Here is a 9651-nt window from a genome sequence, read left to right on the forward strand (position 1 = left end):
GATGCAGCATTCTATCAGCGTGACCTATCGATGGCCTGGATTGATTATCGGAAAGCTTTCGATTCTACATCCCATAGACTTATCATCTGTCTTTTGGAAATCAAAAGGAAATTCAAAGGCATAATGCGGCACTAAGAGTACTTTATTACCATCTCTGTCACTCCTACGGCATTCACCTTAATATCGCTCCTCTAAATGCTCCTAGCGAAATTGAGTCAATTTTAGAGAATGGGAAGTACCGCATATACTGGAACTTTATATTCTCGACAATTGTTTCTGTTGCTCAGTCGAGGCCTGACATGGTTCTTCTTGACTTCAAAAAGTTAACCATGTTCGTTATCGAATTTTCGGTACTTGCTAATAGCCTAAAAAGCATCCCTGCGTGTCAACAATATGCTAGAACACTTGCGGGAAAAATGCAGAAGGCGGTTGTCCGTGGGTCACTCCGTGTTCTTAGGGTGCACGAGGCTTTTGCTAGATCGTCGTATTGATTCCTTCACAGACTGTAATCGCCTATCTCACGGTTGTGAGACGTGGTTATGGCTGAAATTTTACCGCGATTTCGCTGGAAGCGGGTGCAATTTTTCAGATTAGCACCCGCTCCCGGCGAAATTCTGCGGTTGTTCTTATGACAAATTTTTAATTACATATATAATATATTATATAATAATATAATTTTTATAATAGTAAAATTTACTTATATTACTTTTGGTTGAAAAAGGATATTTTTAAGACAAAATTCATATATTTGTTTGAAACTTTCTAGATTTTGTAGAAAACTCGTAATTTTTGGTAGAAAAGTAATATTCTTGGTTGAAATGAATATTTTTCATTAAGGATTCAGTTATTTTTAAAAATTCCTTTTAGATTGAAAGTTCATAATTCTTGGTAGAAAAATGAACGTCCTAATTAAAATTTCTTCTTTTTTTCGAGGATTCCATTATGATATTTAGAAGTAGAAATTGATCTTGCTTAGTTGAAAATTCAACCTTTTGTTTGAAAAAGCACATTTTTCGATAAAAAATCAAGTTTTGGTAGGAAATTAGTGTTCTTGGTTGAAAACTTATCTTTGTGATTAAGAACAAAACTATTAAGTTGCACATTCCTTTTTTTTTGTTGAAAATTAAATTCTTTAACTTCTTATATTTTGATAAATTTGAACCAATTTGTTGAAAATTCAATTGTTTTTTCTTAAATATTAATTCTTTTATCTAAAAAGGAATAATCCTATTTCAGGTTCGTATATTTATATTTTTAATCAAAAATTTATCTTTTCTAGTTAAAAACTCTACTATTTGTTTGAAGTTAAATCTTTTTGATTGAGGATTCAGATATTTTATTAAAAATTTAAATGTACAATTTTAGGATAAAAAATTATTTTTATCATTGAAAATTCATTTTTTTAGTTGAAAATTCGTCTTTTTAGTAGAAAATTAATTTTCTTTGTTAAAATCTTATCTTGTTTATTGACGATTCAACTATTTTCTTGATTATTCATGACATAGATGTCCAAATTTGATTTTTTGTTGTCTTATATAGAAAAAAAACGTCTTGCATAATTTACTATAAAAAAATTTATCGCTAACGATTCTGATAAAAAATGTATAGAACCTGCTTAATTTTAAGTGATTCTATCTTATTCTAAATACTTTTTATAATTTTGTTCTTGGATTGAAACTTAATTGAGTTGATAACAATTTACATCTGTATAAGGTTTCTTACAATTTATAATAATAATTTTTGTACAGACAGATTATATAAAATAACAAAAAGGAGTAAAATAATAACAAATTTTGGATAAAGTTCCGAATAGGTGAACGTGACGATTTCCTTCACACTGCGTATACTTATGTATTTTGACGTGCTGATTACGAAAATGGTAGTGAAAATTAGCGACTATGCGATTTTCATGATGAAATCGCGGAAAAATCATTAAAAATTGTGGTTTTTTGCGTTTATCACAGCCAATATGCAAAATCTCGCAAAATGCTTTCAATAAAAGTTGTAGATCTTACAGAAATACACATTTTTTGTAACATATTTTTTTGTACGAGTGATAGTTTTCGAGAAAATTAGTGATATCTCGATTTTTATGAAAAAAACCATAAAAATCATGCTCTTTTCGTTTTCGAGCGTTAACCGTCCCCAGTGTCAGCAACCCGTCTTATACGCGTAATTGAACCCGTTTCCAAAGTTTTTTCGGGTTTCAGTCACAGGGGTGCCTTCCCGCCCCCATGACGCGTGGGAAAAGGGACAGGGGTGTGAACTCACATTATTTCTGTGACCAGTCACAAGGGTGCCTTCCCACCCCAACGACGCGTGGAAAAAGGAACAGGGGTGTGACCTAAGTTTATTCTGGTTCCAGTCACAGGGGTGCCTTCCCGCCACCCATGACACGTTGGAAAGGGAGTCGTGTCTGAACTAAGTTATTTTTGTGACCAGTCATCGGGATGCCGAGGTTTTTTGCGTTTATCACAGACAATATGCAAAATCTCGCAAAATGCTTCCAATAAAAGTTATCGATCTTATCGAAATACACATTTCATATATGATACATTGTTTTACGAGTAATAGTTTCCGAGAAAATCACAGATATATCTGATGAAATGTAACAAATTTACAAATCTTAATGCAATTAGCGACAGGTCTTTCTGCACCATCCGCGCTCATAGTACTTAAAGGCGTGTGTTTCTTGCGTGCAATATTATTTTCGAGATTTTCCTCTCTTGAGTCCTCGTCAAGATGGATGAAACATATAATATTTTTAGTTTATCTAAGATTCTCCAAGAAAGGGAAACAACTCTTCAGTGGTTGCGACAAATCGAATTAATTCCATCTGAACGATTTTGCTCAAAACATTAGAAAAAGATGACTCTTGAGGAGTCTGAACATGTTTGCGGATCCATCCTTTGTTAAAAAATACACAAATATCGTCACAGAATCACCGTTGCAGAAAACACGTGGTTTGAGAGGTGCCGCATTTCTGCAGCGGCCTGTATGCTCATTACGTATTGTTTTGCGTTAAACTTTAATTTTGAACAAACGATATGGAAAAGCAGCATTTAAACAATCAATCGATTTCTCGAGAAACAGTTTCAGACCGCTTCTCATTTTGTAGAGAGGTCTGCATGCATGCTCTTGACAGCAACTTCGAAGAGGATGGTCGCATCGGCGGTGTCGGTGAAGTTGTTGAAATCGATGAGTGAAAAATCGGCCATCGAAAATACAAGCGAGGACGTGTATTAGTAGGATCATGGATTCTCGGAATGATCCACAGAGGACATTCCTACAACTATCGGTTGGAAATTTGTCCCGATAATAAGAGAGATCAGGCTACTTTAATCGCATTAATAAAAAAGCATGTAGCGTAAGGGACAGAAATCCACATCGATTGTGGGAAGGGATACATTAATCTCAAAGATAATGGATTTGTTCAAAAAACTGTGAATAATTCTGAACAATTTGCGGATCCCGATTGCCGAGCGCACACACAAAACATCGAGTCATCTTGGCGGTGGATGCGAAGATTTCTCTCACGAGGAGGAGTGCGTAAGAGCAACATTGCAGAGCATCTCTGCGAATTTTTGTGGCGGCGACGCGTAAAGAAAATGGTTGCTGATCCGTTTAAAGAATTAATTACTAACATGAAAGCATATTACCCTGGTCACTAAATATACTCAGCAGACTATTATAAAAAAACTTATAAGGAGTATACAATCAAGACAATAAATAGAATGTACTCAGAATTTCTAATTAAAATAAATCAAAATATATTTAAAAATCATAAAAGTAAAAAAAACAATTAAAGAATTGAAAAATACAAAAAAATGCTTTTAAAAATACTTCAACCTTCCCGTGGTGAAAAACGTGAGTAGGTACCCAACCGAAACCAATGGAGAATGCTCATTGTTTTTTTTTCATAAAAATCGAGATATCACTAATTTTCTTGGAAACTATCTCTCGTACAAAAAAATGTGTTGCACAAAAAATGTGTATTTTTGTATGATCTATAACTTTCATTGGCAATATTTTGTGAGATTGCGCATATTGGCTGAGATAAACGTAAGAAACCATATTTTTTATGGTTTTTTCGCAATTTCACCATGAAAACCGCCGAGTCGCCAATTTTCACTATCATTTTCGTAATGAGCACGTCAAAATACAAAAGTATACACAGTGTGAAGGAAATCGTCACGTTCACCTATACGGAACTGCACCCCAAATTTAATATTATTACATATACGTCACTGAAAAAATAATTTGTAAACAACTTTTGCGGTAAAAAATTGTTTCATGAGATAAAAAATTGATGACTAAACTTTGTCGACTACAATGGTATTGCTTTCTAATCAATTGTACTTCTTTAAAATGAAATAATGTTTTAAGGTTTAATAATGTTTTTAAACTTCTACTATTCAGTGTCAATTTCTTCAAAGGAGAATTACTTAATGTTAATGTTTATATTGATAAAAAATAATAGCTTAAAGATTAACTTGTAATTAAAAATATACTAACTCTACGGATAGAAATCTCAGAGTATGTACTAAAGATTTTCAAGGCTCTGAGAAGCTCTGAGAAATTCTCCGCAGGCACACAGGTAGATATATTTAATGGTCCATATAGCTCGTTTGAATGCTTTGAAGGCTTTGAAATGTCCTTTCCGAAATTGAAATAAAAATACGATCATAAATAACAAGCAGAAAGGCTTAAATTGAAATAAGAATTCGAACATAAATAACAAGCAGAGGCCTTGTATTGCGGCTGTGCGGGTGGCAAGGTAGTGGTAAAGCAGAAGTGTTGATTCGTATTATCGACCTTGAATTTTGATTCGATTATTATTCCCAACAGTGATCCAAAAATATTTGCGCATGCTTTAACTGTGCGTCACTCATTGGCTCTAGTTCGCGCACGTATTTAAAAATCAAGTACATACGCGCACCGTAGCCAATAAACGTCACTAAAATCCAAGCAAGCGCTGATCAGGACAGCTCTCCGTTGGGATCATTAACTTAAAAAAAAACACGTGTAACATTCCGTTACTATTTAACTCACGGAAGCCTCTGTCCAAAGATATTTTTGCTCTGTCGCACGCGTGTAGCTATCAAACAAGGAGCAATCGTGCCAATTTTTTCGATATTTTCCAATGCTCCCTAACCCACTGACGCCTCGTGTCGCACGCATATAGCAATGAAATCACGGTGTGCCCATTCTAATGTATTTTAGGGGGGTACTTATAGATTGTGGCAAAATGTGAGAACAGCGCTACCTAGGGGACGTAGCAAGAACTATGGTCGACAGCAACAACCCCCCTCCTTCCCTGCTCAACCTAATTTGTAGGTTATGTTGACTTCTTTTTCTGAAATAAATACATGAATAATAATAACCAATAAAACAAACCAAAAATTGAACAAAATAAAATCTATCATCGATCAAATGCAATAAAATGTTTAAGTCTGTTGCAATCGATCTATCATAGAAAGATTCCAACAGTCTTCAACGTTTGATTGTTCGTTCTATCAGAACAATTTCAACAGACTTTAATATTTTATTGCATTTGATCGATGATCTATTTTATTTGGTTGCATTTGTAGTTTGTGTTATAGGTGAAAATCCATTCTGAATCCAAGTTCATCACACAAAAAAAAATATAATTCTTGCAGCCACAGTGAACTTGAGCAGACGATAGAACTTCTATCGTCTGCTCAAGTTCATTTCAAATTCTGAATTCACACGAGCGCCACCTAGGGGACGTAGCAATTACTATAATCAGTTCACCACTTTTCTATGGGAGTGGCCACACCGTGAATGAAATCGAGTATCGTGACAATTGTGCCCAGTGGGCACGAAATTTGGCGACATTTTTACGACATCGTTACGGCAACTTTACGACAACTTCATACGACTATTATTCACGATATCGTAAAGACACCTTAACGACATGACCATATCATGTCGTAAAGTTGTCGTAAAGATGTCGTACCGACGTCGTAAAGGCATCGCCAAATGTTGTGCCCACTGTGACATTATATATTTTTGATTCATTTCAATATGCTACAGCATGATGATAAAATTATGTGAATTCCAGTAAAACGAGACACGGCCTTATCTGAAGGTCTCATAGGTAATAAATCTTGCCGATATAGACTTTTCTACAAAGTGGATCTGTTAAAAAAATTCAACTTGCTTATATACTGATGTAAAAACTTATCAGTAGTTTGCGTTTCTCTTACGCTGAATCTATTTTGCTGAAATGGAGTTCGTCACTCCATTCCTCACCTGCATGGGTTTCATTATTTTAACCAGTGAGTGTGATATATTATACGTAATTTGAACATAATAATTTCCCATAAAACTAGCCAGTGGTATTGTGCAGTGTTTCTTTTTGATATATGCATTGTCACACGCATTAATTTTATCTTTATTTTGCATTCCGAATAAGATCAATCATTAATTTTGCTCTTATCTTTTTCTTTATAGCCCTATGTCTCGCTACTGTATAGTACAGTCGGTACAAATATAGAATTATGTATTGCCATTTCAGCTTTATTTTATCTATTTGTACTTCTGATAAGGAGCCCTGCTCTACCAAGAAGCTTCTTATCTTCGTTTATGCGCCTGTGTGACTCCTCATCTAAATTCTAGTACCCAGTAAATAAGCTACAAATGTATACGAATTTATCAACTTGTTTAAATTTCTTATAATTTAATTCAAGTTTACATATTGTTTTCTCACTTTTCCTTCGAAACACTATAGTTTTTTCTTTTATTTGCATTAATGTTGAGGTCCATTCTCTTTACGCTTGCATTCAGTTTATTAAACATTCTTTGACATTCTTCGATTGATTCTGCTGTAACAACTCTATCATCTGCGATCGCTAACCCACGTACTCTTACTTTGTCGAGATCAACACCTTCTTTGTCGAAAAATGTCATTCTTATACACTTATCCCTAAATAATATAAATAGCCACGAAAACGTCACGCATCCTTGTCTAACACCTCCCATAACATTGAAGTATTCACTCAATTTCCCTTTAACCCTTAGACTTGCTTTGTTACCGGTAAATATTGTTTTTATAGCTTGTAGGAGCCATCCGTTCACTCCATACTCTTTCAGGACTTGCCAAAGTTTACTTCTATGTACCTTGTCAAAACCTTTTCCAATGTCAACAAATGTACAGCAAACTCTTTTTCTACTCTCAAGCTTTTTTCTGTGATCTGCCTTAAGTAAAATATTTGATCCGTACATGACCTTTGTGGCATAAACGCACTTGGTACTTCCCAAATCTTTTCTTCTGTTATTTTCAGCACCCTACAAAGAAGTATTTTTTTAGTATATTTTACTCAAGGTACTTAATAAGCTGATCCCTCTGTAATTATTGCAGTCGCTTTTAAGGGCGGTCGCACAAGTATCCGACCTACCTCGATTTCTCGGCGCTTGGTTCATTCTTCGTCTTCCGGGGGTTGGCGTCCTTCAAAGTAGTTGATTGAACAAGACGCTCATATCGATGTTTCCACTTAGTTTTGGTATAATAAACAGAAACCCATGTATACATGGGTTTATGTTTATTATGTTTTTACTGGTTTATGGTCATATGGTTATATATAGAACCATACGACCATAAACCAGTAATAACCTTTTTAAGAAAGTTTTTATAACTATTGATCATTTCCAGACTGTCCTGAGCGATTTCTAATCGAAGGTTTCTTTGTTGGTCTGTGAGCAGTTTCGGGATGAATTTTGCACACACACGAGTCATTCCCAAAGTTTCGGTGAAAATTGGTATTCCAAGTTCATCTTCTAATGCTCTCACAGTCAAACGCCGATTTTTTTCAACTGCGACACGCACACGCTCGACATTATTCGACGATTTTCCCGTCGAAGGTCGGCCAGAACAAGGATCACTGTCAACAGATGTGCGGCCACTTTAGAACCGCCTATACTACTCTTTTATTTGTATTTTGCTCATACACTCATCTTTAAAGGCCTTTTGCAAAATCTTAATATTTTCGGCACAACTTTTACCGAGATTAAAGCCAAATTTTATGAAAATTCGCTTTTCGGTTCGTTGTGTCATTTTTAGCACCAAACGAATTGCGACGAACGCAAAAAAGTCGATGTAAACAAATACACGCTACGCGGGAACTAAGTTGTTTTATCGGTATCTCGGGCTGCTGACGAGAAGGTTATGAGTTGCTGGTGACGTTCGTACCCTCCAGAGGTCGCCTGAGTCTCTCCGCGCGAAGACATAAACGTAGGTCGGATACTTTTGGGACAGTCCTCGTATCTTCCTTTCTTTTGTATATTGGTACGATATTTGATTTTTTAACGTCTAGGACATCTCCAATCTCAAAAATATTTCACTATTGAATCATCTAAATCTGGGGCGTACCACGCTATGATAAATAATCTTATGATTTTTATTTTTATTCTAGCCCACATAAGTCTGAAAGATTCGGAATCATGAACTTCGAGATGCTGCTTCGCTCTTTTTTTTAAATTAGACCTACTCCTTGCCTACTATGTGATACACTATCTACTCCTGATCATATTTCGCATCCACATTTAACAACCCGTTTTCTATAGCTCTACTTTCACATCCCATTTTTTTTGTTTCAGGCGCACATAAAATATCTAGTTTCCTTACGTGCATAGTTTCTCGTAATTCTGTCACCTTAAGATCATCCCCCTAGTATTTTTAGTATTTTAAATGCCCAGTCTCCATTTGTAGCCTAAAACTTGACTTTTAAATTTGCCTGGTGCATACCTCTAGCCAAATAAATTTCCAGTCCTTTCCGAGTCCATTTTATTGCTTATATTATTCATTATTTATATTATAGGCCCAATTACCATCTTTATGCTATGAGTTCATTTTGTGGGTCGAAATCATGTTTAAGTTTACTGATAATTCGTTATACGGCGTAAAGTGTAGTTGTAACGTCCGTCCGACATAACTTCAGTTAAAAAAGGGAGGGGCTTGGGAGAGGGTTGAGAAATTCTTGCAGTAATCGCAATAAAATACATAATAGAAAGATAATATTCCTCACCCATTATGAGCAAACTAGTTTAATTTTAAATGATATTTTGAATATTTTTATTGTCGCTCGATAACATATTTATCTCGCTCTCTGCGCTCGGTTTTTGTATTACCCTTCACATTTGTGCACAGACTAAAATGCGAAATTTTCTAGACTGTATATTAAAAACTATTATATCAAATGTCTATCACAATTTTTTTGTGTGTTCCTTGGTAATTTAAACCCCTCATAAACTACAATCATAAAGTGAAGCTGAACTTTTTTTTTAGTTTGAGATTAAAGAAGGTTCTCAAAGCACCTACGGCCTTTACGATTTCATTATCATTGCGAAAATCGCGCTTCGCGCTCAACATTTACATTGTACAGGCTCTAATTTTTTTGAATTATTTGAAATATATAACTTTTCTAATTCTCATCAAAATAAAAAAATTTTTGCGATAATTTGCAAGTCCGTAACTAATAGGCTAAGGCGAAAAACCCATGCCAATCCTTATGGAGGGGGAAATGGCTCAAAATTGCGTATCTTCGAGTAAAACGCTCAAATAATTGTGCGGTCCCTGGGTCATGTCTGTCTACGAGCACACGAGCGTCCGTGCCACCTCTACACTGACGC

Source organism: Belonocnema kinseyi, chromosome 2 (assembly GCF_010883055.1).
Source record: "Belonocnema kinseyi isolate 2016_QV_RU_SX_M_011 chromosome 2, B_treatae_v1, whole genome shotgun sequence".
Lineage (NCBI taxonomy): Eukaryota > Metazoa > Arthropoda > Insecta > Hymenoptera > Cynipidae > Belonocnema > Belonocnema kinseyi.